Genomic DNA, 16,345 nt, shown 5'->3' with positions numbered 1-16,345 from the left:
GAGCAGGGACAAAGTTTGACTCCAGGGTCAATGCTCACCTGTGCAGATGAGGGGGAAAATCCTGATTGGAAATCAGTATCAAGTGTAGAAGGCTTTTGTTCTGAACCCAATTATCTTTAAAAGCCCAGTGCAGATAAGCCCCTGGATAGCCCCAACCTAGCTTGATCTCATCAGATCTCAGTAGTTAAGCAGAGCTGACATGGAGGCAGACTGTGGCAAACCATCTCCAAACCCTGAAAACTCTGCAGGGTTGCCAAAAATCAGCTGTGATTTGATAGAAAAAAAATGGGGGAAAATGTTAAAAATTATCTACACCAGGCACCAAATAGGCTAGGCACACCAGTGTTTGATATAATTCATGTCTAGCAGCAATAAGCTATTAGATGTTCATATCATGAGACTTGAGTCCCTCCTCTTCATCAATTTGTTGTTTAAAATTCTGTTACTGGTATCATTCCACTGAAACCTATTCACCTTGTTATCTCTTTATCATAGTTGCACATTTGAGGCACCTGACTAAAATTGGGGTGAATATTAAATGAAGGAGGTGTTAGGAGCCACATGCCTTCTCCATACCTTATGTTAATTGTGTTAAGAAGTATAGGTTATTTGTGTGGGGCTTGTTCTGGTTAACTTCCATACCAAATCTTCTAAGGACTTCTTCCCAGTTTACTTCTCTTTCTTCACAGTACAGTTATATCGAGCTACAGCATCTTAACAGGACTGCTCAGTCACACACTGCCTTGCTCCAGAGTTATGGTTGCTAGGCCCATGCCCACAGACACAGGAGCTTTGGGTATGGAGCCAGGGAGATAGGAAGCATTACGGACACTGTAATGGTACTGCTGGGTGATCATGGTAAGCTTAACAGAGATTGGGGGAATTCCGAGAACATGAGCATAAGCAATTGATGGCAAGGTGGGCAGACACCTGGTAAGCCTATTAATAACTCCCACCAGTGAGGTGTTCCCCTATTTTCCTTTGAGATGGGAAAACTCAGCATGATCAGAGGGGTTCTACACATGTGGATTTGTGGATTCTTTGGCTTGTAGCCACCCACTGTCTTCTCTTGGTTTCAAATTTTATCTGAAACCATTTTATACGGTCCTTGAGATGAGCCAAAAGTAAGTTTTTATCATGTACACCTGAAATAGTTCTTTTTGCACTGGTATCACTTGGTATTGGCTGGTTGGTCATTTGAGCCTAGCCCAGACCTTCTAAAATGGGGGTGAGTAGGCTTGGAAGGAATTTGGTAAATAAACAAGTGTCTTGGGATGCCTCCCCCCCCCCAGGTCTGAGGGTTGGTGTCTTGCAGACACTTGGCAGCAGGAACAAAACCATCAAAAGTGGGATTGTTTGTTGTTGAACTGATCTTAATAACAGATGAGAGTTTCTGAGCACATGTCTTATGGGATTTGTCTGGGAGAAAAATTCTTTTTTATGGAAGGGGGAAAGGAATTCAATGTAGCGTTTAGTTGTACAGATTTGTTCTTCAAGAGTCTGTGAGACAATGAACAAATACCACATAGTTAAAACCAAACCAAACAAATGCAGTCCTAGCTTCCTGAAAACACAGCCTTTGCTTGAAATTCACTGGACCCAATTACAGGCTTTTCCAGCCATCAATTCAATTCTCTACATTGGACTACTAAGACAACAGCTTCCTTCCTGGTTTTTAGAATACTATTGCAGAGTGCATTCTTTCAGGAATTATAATTGAATGGTGGGCAATTTCTGTTGGTTTGTGCTTGTATTTCTTTTTAGTTTTCAAAACTGTCATTTTATGCAGGCATATATTTTAAAGTCAAAGTCAAATAACTTTATTGGCATAATAACGTAACAGAACATGTATATAAAAGAATTCAGATCCCATATCATTTGTAAAAAATCCCATGGAGGAATTTTGCAATGCCTTTGGTTACTTGAGGATTGTGATCCAGTAAGAGAGTGCACTACTGTTGAGGGACCGTGGATCTTGCTCGCCCACATGAGAGAATATATGTAATGTTTTCTAAGATGGTTGTGTTGCTCACAATGTGCTCCAGTGACTCAGGTTTCTTGGCGGGACATGAGCAGAGTCTGTTGGCATATTGGATATTAGCATATCGACTTCTTGTCACTGCCGTTGGTAGAAGGCCTTGCTAGCATAAAAAATCACTTCAGGGAAGATGTTTTTAAAGATGTAAAGTACTCCAGGATCCTTCTTGCTGGGGGATAGATATCAAAAAAGATAGGAGAACATATTCTGCGTGCTCTGGTAATAGTGTTCTGATAATCAATATCCAAGCTTGGTGTTGTAAGCTTGGTTCTCTTCAAGATTTTCCAAAAGTTCAATTGTTGTTAGGTGCGAAGTCGTGTCCGACCCAACGCAACCCCATGGACAATGATCCTCCAGGCCTTCCTGTCCTCTACCATTCCCCGGAGTCCATTTAAGTTTGCACCTACTGCTTCAGTGACTCCATCCAGCCACCTCATTCTCTGTCGTCCTCTTCTTCTTTTGCCCTCGATTGCTCCCAGCATTAGGCTCTTCTCTAGGGAGTCCTTCCTTCTCATGAGGTGGCCAAAGTATTTGAGTTTCATCTTCGGGATCTGGCCTTCTAAAGAGCAGTCAGGGTTGATCTCCTCTAGGACTGACCGGTTTGTTCGCCTTGCAGTCCAAGGGACTCGCAAGAGTCTTCTCCAGCACCAGAGTTCAAAAGCCTCAATTCTTTGACGCTCGGCCTTCCTTATGGTCCATCTTTCGCAGCCATACATTGCAACTGGGAATACCATAGCCTTGACTAAACGCACTTTTGTTGGCAGGGTGATGTCTCTGCTTTTTAGGATGCTGTCTAGATTTGCCATAGCTTTCCTCCTCAGGAGCAAGCGTCTTTTAATTTCTTTGCTGCAGTCCCCATCTGCAGTGATCTTGGAGTCCAGGAAAATAAAATCTGTCACTATCTCCATTTCTTCCCCATCTATTTGCCAGGAATTGAGAGGGCCGGATGCCATGATCTTTGTTTACTTGATGTTGAGTTTCAAGTCAGCGTTTGCACTCTCCTCCTTCACCTGCATCAACAGGCTCTTTAGTTCCTCTTCGCTTTCTGCCATTAGAGTGGTATCATCTGCATATCTGAGGTTGTTGATATTTCCCCCTGAAATCTTGATCCCAATTTGTGACTCCTCTAATTCCGCCTTTCTCATGATATGTTCTGCATACAAGTTAAATAGGCAAAGCGACAGTATACAGCCTTGCCAAACTCCTTTCTCAATTTTGAACCAATCAGTGATTCCATGCCCGGTTCCCACTGTTGCTTCTTGACCTGCATATAGGTTTCTCAAGAGACAAATAAGATGCTCTGGTATTTCCATCTCTTTAAGAACTTGCCACAATTTGTTGTGCTCCACAAAATCAAAGGCTTTAGCATAGACAATGAAGCAGAAGTAGATGTTCTTCTGGAACTCCCTAGCTTTCTCCATGATCCAGCGTATGTTGGCAATTTGATCTCTAGTTCCTCTGCCTCTTCGAAATCCTGCCTGTTCAATAGACAGTCCTAAAGACTGTAGTTTGATGTTAATCTTCACGAACCAGGGTGATAGAAACTTATCAGACAACTTAAGGTAGACTAAGCTCCCAGCTTGGGCTCTAAAGTTCAATATTTAAAGATACGGAGCCAGGCTAGAGAGGCCAATTGGGTGACACCAGTCTCCAAGTATATTGTGGAGGCAGAAATGCATTTGGGGAGACCCAATAATCGACAAAGAAAGGCAGATTGCAGCCTCTCTACTCCTACAGGGAGGTGTGGGCATATATTTATAAACTACCTTAGATTTTCAGAATGAAAAATGGGGCATAAATATTTGAAATCAGTGCCTCCCAAACATGTTTGGGCTGCCACCCCCTTGGCTCTCAGGCCATATCCCCCACATACACGTCTTTCCTGGTGTTAGGTCTACGGTGTTATCTCTACTGCAAATTCAAAACCCACTATATTGGCTGCACTTTAATTAATTAATTAAATCTGTATACCCCCCTCCCCTGAGGCTCGGGGTGGTTCACATGAAACACAAGGAACTATACATCAAAATCAGTTTTTCATATTGAATAGAATAATGGCAATGACAATGGTAATGATAATAACAAGAGAATAACAATACAGCAGAACAACTATCAAACATGTCCATGGTTGTCCAAGTCATGTGGATGGATTCCTGGGAGGGAGATTCAGGGGCTCATTGGATATTGTTGGTACCAGTCAACCTCAACCTAATGCCAGGCAGAGGAGCTCTCTTTTGCATGCTCTGCAGAACTGTTTTAGTTCCATCAGGGCTCTGATCTCCTCTGGGAGCTCATTCCACCAGGTAGGGGCCAGGACAGGGAAGGCTCTGTCCCTGATTGAGGTCAAGCAGGCTTCCTTGGGGCCAGGGATCACTAGCCAGTTGGAGGTGGCACAGTGCAACACTCTTTGAGGGGTGTAGGCAGAAAGGCAGTCCCTCAGGTACACTGGGCCCTGACTGCGTATGGCCTTGAAGGTGATTATCAGAACCTTTAGCCTGATCCAGAACTCGACTGGTAGCCACTGCAGTTGCAGTGGCTGGATGTGGGATCTCCCTGGCATTGCTATGAGGACCCTGGCTGCTGCATTTTGGACCAGGTGTAGTTTCCGAATCAAGGCTAAGGGCAGGCCTGCATAGAGCAAGTTGCAGAAGTCCAGTCTAGAGGTGACTGTTGCATGGATCACTGTGGCTAAGTGTCCTGGAGTCAAGTAGGGTGCTAGTAGTTTGGCTTGATGAGGGTAATAGAATGCCAGCCATACTACTCTCATGACCTGAACCTCCATTATAAGGGAAGCATCCAGGATCATGCCCAGGTTGAGCCACTGATAGCTGCAAACCATCCAGATTGGGTAGGCACACTTCCTCGCATGGTCCCTTCCTGCCCAGCAACAGGACTCCTACAGGGAGGTGTGGGCATATAGTTGGACACGACTGAATGGCTAGCATCAATATCATCTGACTTGATGAAAGCTATGTTGAAATCCCCACATCCCATGCAATTCTCTGGGTGGGTCTTGGCCAGACAGCCTCACATGAGGAATTGTGAAGACAAGATGGAGGAAGGAAAAAAAAATCACGTCTGCTGCCCTGGATGCTGAGCAGGGTAAAGATGTAGTATATTAATAAAACATAGGATCTGAAGCAATGTCAGATGGCATAAACATCCCTGTTTAATCTATGATACATGTGTGAAAACACATATGTCCAACTTGATGCCACAGTCTTCAAAGTGCTCCAGAACATTTTGTAATTGCAACCTATGGATGTGCAACCTCTAATGGACATCTTCACCACCATGCCTGGAATCAAGCTATAATCCCAACCATCCCAGTTTGCCCTCCAGGATATTTTCCAGTGAATTCCACTGACATTTGATACTTCTGCTAGTGGAGGGGCATTTCAAGACCTGGGCATGATGACCCATCAGCCTCTTAAATGAACTCCAGAAATGGCATCATAATCAAATCTGGGATATTGGTTATGATTTATAATTTATAAGGGGAAATGAGAATGGATTGAAATTTTGTACAGGAGAATTAATGTTTTTGTATATTCTTCAACAAATACAGTTGGAAGTTACTATTTCTAAATGTAATATAATCTATTAACATGTAATTTTGGAGATGGCTAAATGTATTTTTTTGTAATGGATTATAAATAAAATTTGAAATTATTAAAAATAATAATAATAATCAAATCTGGGATAAAACTGGTCCCTGAATTTAAATTATTTAGATTGTGAGACCTTTGAAGACAGGGAAAGAAAAAATGGTATAAGCTCCTGAATCCCTATTATAGAACAATATATAAACCCAAAACAGGCAATAAGGCATGTAAACTTTCTTGTTCCTGGCCAGGCTTGGATGACTTGCATGGTGCAGACTGGCTGCTCCTTTTCACCTCGATTATGTCCTTTGTGGGAGTGGTCCTATAAAAGCATGGTTCTGCTTAATTCAAAATGCCATGATGAGTAACTTATTTGTTTAACTTTAATTCAGATGGGCATATCAGCCTTGATACTAGTATTTCAGAAAGATTTTAACTGCGCACACCTCAAGCTACTTGTTGTGATCATTGTTTATTGGATGCTTCGTTATTTCATTACCAGGGTTTGAAGTAGGTTTGCAGACTTTGCCCAGAGATTTCTAGCACTGGCATATAGACATGTTTTCCCCTCCACTAACTCTGGCCTCCCTTGGTTACATATATGGCCCTCCTTTGACTTCCTATCCTCACTCCCAAACTCTATTATACTCCTATCAATATTGCCCTAATCATCACTTTGGATTGATTCACCTCAAACTGGAGGCTTCCCAGTTCCTGTTGTCTTTTCCCCTGGATTAATTTTAAAGCTGTTCTGCCGCCTTTTTGATATTAAGCAGCACCAGCAAGGTTTCCTTTTGGTTCAAGTGAATTTGGTCTCTTTCATATAGGTCTGGTTTGTCCCAGAAATTTCAACAGTGCCTAACAAATCTAAACCCTTCCATCTGACATCACTCTCTGATCTAGACACTGACACCCCCAATCTGTACCTGTCTAGCTGGCCCAGTGTGAAGAATTGGTAGCAGTTCTGGGAATGTTGTCTGAGTTGCTGGGCTTTAAAATTCTGTCGAGTAACCTAAGTTTTTCCTCCAGGAGCATAAAATTACATTTCCAAATGTCATTGGTGACCACTATGTGGTCAAAACACGTCACAGACCCCACTCTCAAAATTCCTAATAGCTGAACATGTACTACCAAAATCTGACCTCCCACCAACCCCAGAGGGGTACCCTCAGTACAAGAAGATGGTCTATCACCCAAGGGCCCTTCTAAGGGATCACATCCCTCCTCCTGCTCCTCAAACTACTGCCCTCTGACCTCAAGACTCTCACTCTCCATAACAGCAGAAGAACTGTCAACACAGGAGTGGGTAGGTCCCTAAAGCCTCTCTCTCTGCTTCAGTTTCTCCAGGTTGAGTTTCAAGGGAACAAATCTGCTCCTTGATAACCAACTCCATGCACCCATGATTTCCACCAAGCAGGCAGATAATCATACATGTGGCACTCCCTGAAAAACACTGGATAGCATCCACTCCCCTAATGGCTTTCTACCTTAATAACTGGTTAAGTCATTTAAAGGTATTTAAAGGTATTTTAGAGTGAAAAAAGGTGCTTACTTGAATTTGCATGGATTTCCAAAGCAGGAAGGATATAGCAGCATGACACTGTCCTTGCTGATGTGGAGTTTGTAGGTCCTTTCTCAGAAGACTCAGGAGCAGAGAGATTCTCTCCTGATCTCGACCTCCCTGGCTGAACTCCCAAGCTCAACCACCCCCCCCCCCTTTTGAAATCCTGTTCAAAACACTGGTCAGAAGCCGTTTTCATTGGCAATGCTCTTCCTCTCTCCTTTTTATTTGTTTTCTTCATTTAATATTATGATATAGTCAAATCAGATGGACTATGTGTCCTCACTGTGATCTCCCAGTTTGCTGAGATGGCCAACATGATCAATAAAGAAAGAAGAAAGGCAAAACCACACATAAGGCAAAAGTTGCAAAGAAGAAGAAATAACATCAGGAAATAGGATGAGTTATTTTTGGGACATATCTGTCACCTCCCAAAACTACAACTTTTGGTTCAAAAATCAAAATGGAAGAGTATTCAGGTCTGCTATTTGGCTCTCAAACAGAGATGCTTGAATATGAAGCCAGAAACTCTCTCATGGGGACAAGTGTTTCCATGGACTCATAAACATATTTCCATATGATACTGCTTGTTGCAGTGAAAACAGTCTGTATTTAACTTTCATTATTTCAGGCATAGTTTTAAAAGACTGGCGGCAAGAAACTTCTAATTCACTTGATCATACACTCAATCTAGTACACAAGGTACAGTCGGGATAAAAGAAACTTAGCACTTGAAGTAGACCACAGAAAGGATATGGTTTTACACAGCAACAGGAACATTTAATCTGGCACTTTACCTCTCGTGCCTGCTGTCTAATGAGTGTTTGAAGATAACTATCTGTTCAGTCATCACAGGTTGTATACATTTCCTAGCTCACATTTATAGCTGCATATCAAAAGGAATCACAAGAAATGCTGTAGCTCTGCATTGCGTTTTCAGTTCAAAGTGACTGCAGTGCTCACAAGTAAGTTCATCCTGCATAAATAAACACTGTGATATCATCATATTGGATAAAGTTCTTGGCAGACTGTGGCAGTTCCATGATACATTTAGAGGAGGAAGTCACTGGAAATATTGTACTTCTGAAAATGATTGCTTGGTGTTCTCCTTTGTTTATTTGCAAGTGATAAGAATACTAGGTTGTCTGGACCGCACTCCACAGGTCACCATACCCAAGACAACTCCATCCCATTATACACTACCTTCTACAGTTGTTTTATTCTTCATTGTGTCTAGAAGTACAGCTCAACAAGGGCTTTTCCATACAAATGCCTTTATCCTGTTTTTTCCTAGCTGTCAATTTGATAGCAGCAGAATAGCATTTAGCACTGAACTTCCACAAGTCTTTCTGCAGTTTTCTAGCTGCTATGCTATTCTTACAAGTGTGTCTCAATTTGATTGCGTTTTCTGAGTAAGGATGTTGTCAGCACCAGCTGTCATCACCAGCCCACCCTTTTAATGTAAACATGTTAGAATCATAGAATAATAACGTTGGAAGGTACCTCATGGGTCATATAGTACAACCCCCTGCACTATGCAGGACACTCACATCCCAGTTGCTCATCTACTGTAACTTGCCACCCCTTTGCCTTCACGGAATCAGCCTCTCTGTCAGATGGCTATCTAGCCTCTGTTTAAAAATTTCCAAAGATGGAGAACCCACCAGCACCCGAGGGAGCCTGTTCCACTGAGAAACCGCTCTAACTGTCAGGAACTTCTTCCAGATGTTTAGATGGAATTTCTTTTGAATTAATGTCATCCCATTCATTCTGGTCTGTCCCTCTGGGGCAAGAGAAAACAATTCTGCTCCATCCTCCATATGGTCTCCAAACCCCTCACCATCTTTGTTGCCCTCCTCTGGACACATTCCGGTTTGTCAACATCCCTCTTCAATTGGGGTGCTCAAAACTGAACACAGTATTCCAAGTGAGGTCGAACCAGAGCAGAGTAAAGCGGTACCATCACCTCCCGTGATCTGGACACGATACTCCATTTGATACAGTCCAAAATCCCATTTGCCTTTTTAGCCACTGAGTCACACTGCCGATTCATGTTCAATGTATGGCCTACTAAGACTCCTAGATCCTTTTCACACATGCTACTGCCAGGACAAGTCTCCCCCATCTTATATTGGTGTATTTGGTTTTACCTACCTAAGTGCAGAACTTTACATTTTTCCCTAATGAACTTCATTTTATTCAGTTTAGCCCAATTCTCGAGCCTATCAAGATCATCCTGTATTCTGTTGCTGTCTTCAGTTGTGTTTGCTACCCCTCCCAGTTTAGTATCATCTGCAAATTTAATAAGTATCTCCACTAATCCCTTATCCAAATTATTTATACATATGTTGAACAACACAGGCCCCAGGACAGATCCTTGGGGTACTCCACTTGTCACTCTTTTCCAAGTAGATGCTGAACCATTAACAAGTAACCTCTGTGTATGATTTGTCAACCAGTTATTGACCCACTTGTTGTATTGATACATTGACCTACAGCTAGAAGCAGGGGTATGCATGAGAATCATCCCAGTGGAGAAATGCGCCCATTCTAAGGATCATACCAACAATTGGAAGCTTGGGACTGCAAACTGGCTTTAAACAAGTTTTCCTGTCTAAACAGCAGGCAAATGGACAGAAGTTAATTGCTCACTCACCTAGTTGAGTGTTGTCATGAAGCCAGTACTTCATGTAAATGTCTCTAGCAGGCCAGGAACAACGAAGTAGGCTGTCTGCAACAGTCCCCACCAAAGTCAAGACCCCTCAAAGCCCATACAGTATCAAATTCCTATGAAAAATATAGTAAAGGGAGGGACACTAAATATTGTGGTACAGGTACAGGTAAAGGTATCCCCTGTGCAAGCACCGAGTCATGTCTGACCCTTGGGGTGACGCCCTCTAGCGTTTTCATGGCAGACTCAATACGGGGTGGTTTGCCAGTGCCTTCCCCAGTCATTACCGTTTACCCCCCAGCAAGCTGGGTACTAAAGGTAAAGGTATCCCCTGTGCAAGCACCGAGTCATGTCTGACCCTTGGGGTGACGCCCTCTAGCGTTTTCTTGGCAGACTCAATACGGGGTGGTTTGCCAGTGCCTTCCCCAGTCATTACCGTTTACCCCCCAGCAAGCTGGGTACTCATTTTACCGACCCCGGAAGGATGGAAGGCTGAGTCAACCTTGAGCCGGCTGCTGGGATTGAACTCCCAGCCTCATGGGCAAAGCTGTCAGACGGCTGCCTTACCACTCTGCGCCACAAGAGGCTCTAAGCTGGGTACTACAGGTATGTAAAAATACAGATATATACTGCTAACATGGAATTAAACAAAAGAAAAAAGAAAAAAGAAGACTTGGCCATGCAAAGGAGAGGAATGGGAAGGCGACTGTAAACCGCTTTGAGCCTCCTTCGGGTAGGGAAAAGTGGCATATAAGAACCAACTCTTCTTCTTCTTCTTCAAAGAAAAATTCCTTCTTTCTATGGGGGGAAGAGAATAGGTTCAGGATGTATCAGAAGAACCAAGCACAAAGGCAAAGAATCAAGTGTGAATTGCTGGAAAGAGCAATGAATGCTCCTGTGTCTTCTGAACCTGCAAGGAAGCAAATGGCCACAGAACAAAAAATATTTTTCCAGACAGAGAAAGAAATAACTACACACTACCTGGAAGCATGCAGGAAGAGCAATTATCAGGCAAGTAACTGGGTGTCAGCCTCCTGGTGGGCCTGGAGGTTATCTTGAGAAAACTGGCTCTTTGGAGGGTGAACTCTATGGCATTATACCTTACTTAGGTCCCTTCCCTCCCCAAACCAGACCTCCCCAGGTTCCACTTACAAATCTCCTGGAATCTCCTAAATACATGAAAAGTTATTACTGAGATAAAGCAAAGAGAATCAAGGTGTGGCTGTCTGAGAGTCAAAAGTGCAGGAAACATTACAAATGCAAATAAACAATTAAAATTTACTAGGAAAATATCAGGGTAAAAATAATCCCAAAAGAGCCAGGAAAAATCCAAAAAAAATGTCAGGTGAAAACTAAAACCAAGGAATAAACTGACGTTATCTGGGGGCAGAATCAATACAATAATGCCAGGTAGACCCCCCCAGGTAACTCCTCCTGTATATCATTAATTAAAATGTACATATTTTCAGAGATCAAGAAGTAGACTACTCATGCAAGGAAGTTGTATGGGATTTGTACAGAATACATTATTTGAGAGAATGTATATTAACCCATTGCCTAAGTTTGTACCAAATTTGCCCAGTTGTACTAGCCACTTCAGACACATGTCACTTAACACACACGCATACACACACTAACTAGTCTTTGAACTAGATAGGTTATAGCTGGGGATTGCAGAAACAGAACATGCTACACTGTACCTACCCTGTTAACTCTAGTTCCTCAAATAACATGGATGCTAATTCCATTCATAGTTCATCCTCATCATTCTTCTCTCCAGGCATTCTCTGTCTTCCCAAAATTGTATTAATTCCTCAATGAATGCATTTCCCCCTTCCCTGAGTATAAATTTATGGTGCTTTTACTATGAGTTGCAGAATCTACTTCCGTCAGCTTTCAGATACGTATGTCAGACCCTTTTGCCTGATGTTGCGTTCAAGATATTCTAAGGACTTGGACCATTGTGACAGTTGTCCTTCTTAGGAGTTAATGAAATGTTTTAATTTTGAAAATTCAAATTTGATTAAACTGTGGGAAACAATTTTCTAGTATTCGTATCATTAGACAGAGTGGGAAAGTTTTAATTTTAAGCAGCCATCTTTTTGAGCCATAGGACTTTATACCCTTCCCTAGCAAAAGAAAATATTCAGCTTAAGGAAGTACAGATAAGAAAGATTTCACTACAGATGTAATATTCTGAGTTCTTTGAAAATGGCCGGTGTTTATGAAGCTTTTGAGATATTTGATCCTATTATGATGGTATGTAAACAAAGAAAAACGGACTGGAAATGTTCTTTTTAGAGTGCTGTGTCGTATTGTTATTCCCACTAGAGGGAGTATTGTGTATGTAGCACTATAGGCGAATCAAGAACTTTCCAGATTTTCCGAGCCTTTATATGGAGCTTTTAAAAGCTTCGGCGAGTGTCTTCAATTAACTTTCCAAAGAAGGAGGTCTCCAAGGCCCTGTCTTAAATTTTAAAAGGTTTGGGCTTGTCTCTGCTCCCATTTAAATTCCTGTCAAAGTTCCCACCGAGTTCAATGAAATTCAAATTAGGACCTTTTTGGTTCCCCAGCATAGCTAAACAACTTAAAAAAAAATCAAGATTATTTAATCAAGAGTACTGCATCCAAGGTTCCCATGATGTGCAGCTGCCAGATATTTTGACAGCAATTAGCATGTTTTGAAATAGGAAATGTTACGTATTTACCCTTGAAACAAATCTCATATCTAGAAGTTATGACAGCAACTATCAATGATTCAGCATCTGCACTATTATATGGGAAGCCTGGAGGGGTACAGGGCAACATTGTGTGGTTACTGCTGACCAGTAGCCATGTCTCCTTAGCATCAGTCAGATGTACACTTAACTGCTTTAAGAGGCAAAGGAAGCAGAGCTTCAGAATAAAAAAATCTTCTGCCTTACATGTGACTAATGTGGGAGTTTTTCTGTTCCTTTGTTTAGTTTTTACTTGATTAGTCCTTTTAGTGTTCCATCAAAATATTATTTAATTACGGAATTTGCCACATAATGGCAATTATTTCTAGAAGGCCAAAGATTTGTAGAACACTAGCCCCCCTCCCCCCTTAATTTAGCAGGAATATTATAATTATATGAACCTCATAAATCCATAGAATGGCCTCTTGAGTGCCATTGTAATCTATTATTTTTGAAATAATGGCCTAATACATTTAATCACACCTAAAGTAGACACCACCATCTACTGACTAATAAGAGATGTTTTTAAAAGACCAATAGAAATGAGTAGTACTTGTAAAATCTGACTATTGGATGTGCTTGTACTTTTTTCGTTAATGATTCTTATGAGCTCAGATGGTTTGTGTAAATATTGCTGGTAAGACCGTGATCAATATAAGAAAAAAAAAGGACATAAGGAAAATCCAACCATGTGGGAAAGTTAAAAAGGCAGGAGACTGATTTAGTAACTTAATAAAGTCATGCTATGCAGTAAAATAATTTTTGCTTGTTAAAAATGAAATACTTTTCAGCAGTAGAATATTGCACAGCGTGCTTTCATATGCTTTGCATGCCCAAATCACATTGACTTAATTGACTGCACATATGTAACCAACACACATCCAAAAGGAAAGGACAGTTAACTTGTGGAATATGGGTAACATTTGTACTACAGTATTATACATACCCTGAGAGCAAGAAACATATTTTGGGGGGGAAATTTCACAACTCTTTCTCCCGTTTTTGTTTTGAACAGGAGAAAAATGAAAGAATACAGGATATCCTGCCGAGCCAAAATGAATATCTGCATCAATTAAGCAGCCGGCCAAAGTTCAGGTTAAACTCCAAGGTAAGGCATTTCGCCGTCCCAAGCGTAGTGCTCCAGCGCCGGTATCCTTGCCATTGCATTTCAAATGCGCCCGCGAGCTCCACTCTCCACCCCTGCCTGTTAGATGACCCCACAGCCGCAGGGAAGCTGCCGCGGGCCTCCGTTTCATCCCGTCATGCCGGCAGCAGACCTGTCCCTGCCCTCTGGCTCGGCGGGAAGTACCTTCAGTGCGATGGCGTCATCGACTCGCAAAGGCGTTCTCTTTGGCTAGCCGCACACTCAGTGGGAAACCCGGCTGCCTTCCCTGCTCAGGCTGGCTCGAGGGAGCTGTGGAGGAGGGGCAGGAAGGCTTGCAAAAAAAGGGGGGCGCCAAAGGCACGCTCTTTACTGGCTGCTTCCCAGGCGAATTGGGGTGGGTGTGCGTGCGTGAGAGAGAGAGAGCCAGCCAGCGTATGGGGTGAGTGAGAGGGATCTCCATGACAACTGACCCAGCCGGTCTGTGTAGTCCCTCGGCAAGCATTTGGCCTGAAATCCGCGCCGTGAAAGGTTTTGTGAAGCAGTTGTGGGAAGCGCAGCGGGGATTCGACTCCAGCACCCTCGCTTTGCCCTACCTCAGCTAATAGGGCGCCGTTTTTGTCTGGGAAATACAAACCTCAGAATGGCGTGGAAAGCAAAGTGCTCCATGTGCCAGGTAAGGACATTGCGCCTGTCTTGTCTCTTGCCCTTGCCTCGTCTGGCTTTAGCGTGTGTGTGTGCGCGTGCCTGAGATTTATCCCGAACCGAATCTCGGCGGGAGAGTTTGGGATCTCAGGCAGGGAGGAATGAGATCAGGGCCCAGCAGCCTGTGTTTTCTTAAGCAGGGGCGAACTTTTCCTGCCCTGGACAGCCAGATCCCTTTTGACTCTTTGATGTGTTCCGTTTTTGGTTTTTTTTTTTTCCTTACGCGAAGTATTTCTGCTAAAGGGATAGTTACTTTCCGGAAAGTTTCTGGAGAGGTAAAGGTCGCAATCAGGTTGAAGCTCCCGGCAATAATGAGATTACATTTAGAATAATTATTTCACGGTGTGGCTTGTTGGTTTTCTTTACTGTTTGCTTAATTTTCAGAAGTGATTGCGTAAGTGAACAGTTTTAAATAGGTTTACTCAGTATACTGCGCATGGCTGTACAGTGGGTGTTCAGGAAAGTGTTTTTAGGACAGTAAGTGTATTCAATTGAGGAAATATATGACCGAACACATTAATCCTGTGCTTGGAATTTACTCATTAAAATGGAAGAGTGCATTGTGTGCGAGTTACAAAGGCTTCTTTTGTGAACTTGTTTTTCCAACTCTGGGCAGAATGGGAGGAAACAAGCACTGGTTCAAGAGTGGCATTTTTGTATCGCACCTTTTTCATAGCATTAAATTGTGATTGCTAACAATGTAGTTTTAAGTTAAAGAAAATTAAAGATGTTTCTATAGAAAATAAATTATTTTTGAGGGTTGAAGTACACTTGTACATTAAGAATGACCAATACAATACAAAATAGATGCAATCTGTACCTTCACACGTGCATGTGTGTAACATCTCTTATGGTAAATTCTAATGGTGCAGATGTAAACCAGAGACAAACCTTTTCTTTTTATTCTAGATGCAGTCTGGTACATAAAACAAGAATTTCACACCGCTCTTATAACCTGTAACCTTCTCTTGAAAACAGCAATTGGCTATTAATGCAGTATCTGACTGATGAAATCAAATAGTCTCATCTTACCTTGTGAACATTCATCTTAATATATTTTCAGAGTACTGGACTTTCTACAGAGAGCAAATAAGGACAGGCTGTCATTGTCCTGGAAGTTGTATGAAGACAGCTTATCATTTTAAAACACTGGATTTGGGACAATGAAACACTTTAAGGGCTGGAACCATGGTTTGCCAGGCCCTCTCCCCTTATTTCTGCTAACAATCTGGGATGGAATGTGGAAAAGAATCTGCTAACATATATTCAGAATATATGCAATATACAGTCATGCCAGGTTCAAGCTCCTTACATACAGGAATCAGAATTCTGGATAACTGAAGTTCAGATGATAGAGAAGATGGGAGCAAGGGAGTGGAATAGGCAACCTCTGTAAAATGTAAAAGATAACTGCTCTTTTAATGTTTTGGGATATATCTCAGAATTTGCCAATAGATTCCTATCAGGCCTTTGTTTAACATGGTTTAAGTTTTTGACAGATGGACCAGACCACAAGCTTCCTTCTTGGCTATCTCAAACAGAGTGGCTTTTGTATTTCATTACACAATGAAAGACACTTCAGATTGGCTTCAGTGTGCTGGCTAGCATAGTTCAGACATGTTGATGGTGGCCTATATCTGCTGTGAGAAAGAAAACATGAACTGGATAAAATACTATGGATAGCCCAGAGAGCAGCATAGAGAAGATGGCACTTGTCTTCAGTCCATCTGTTTATGACACCTTCCCCTCACTTTAAAAATAAAGTACAAAAACTCAGTTGTCAGGAAAGTTCAGCATGAAAACTCAACCACTGGGGATAAATCTGAACCACTGAGGGTAAATTTCAGGAGATGGGAACAGAATGTTAAATAATGCAGTTGTGCCATGCTATTTACATAGTAGTTTATAATTGCCAACTGTCTGGCAGTGTTCTGCTTCTTTATATA

At 42.1% G+C, this 16,345-nt stretch overlaps 1 protein-coding gene across 4 annotated transcripts in view; it reads left to right on the top strand.

Moving 5' to 3' along the window:
• The window catches only part of DENND2B (DENN domain containing 2B), a 187,763-nt gene that overhangs the window by 28,476 nt on the left and 142,942 nt on the right, over positions 1-16,345 (top strand). For 2 of the 4 annotated variants that reach the window (XM_077321740.1, XM_077321742.1), the window contains exon 2: positions 13,608-13,700. The gene's annotated coding sequence lies outside the window, so the exon portion shown is untranslated. Of the gene's footprint in view, positions 1-13,607; positions 13,701-14,064; positions 14,371-16,345 lie in introns of those variants that run through there. The other 2 variants (XM_077321741.1, XM_077321738.1) reach the window with 1 other exon arrangement.

Source organism: Paroedura picta, chromosome 2 (assembly GCF_049243985.1).
Source record: "Paroedura picta isolate Pp20150507F chromosome 2, Ppicta_v3.0, whole genome shotgun sequence".
NCBI classification, from domain to species: Eukaryota; Metazoa; Chordata; class Lepidosauria; order Squamata; family Gekkonidae; genus Paroedura; species Paroedura picta.
This window is presented reverse-complemented; position numbering and strand designations above follow the sequence as displayed.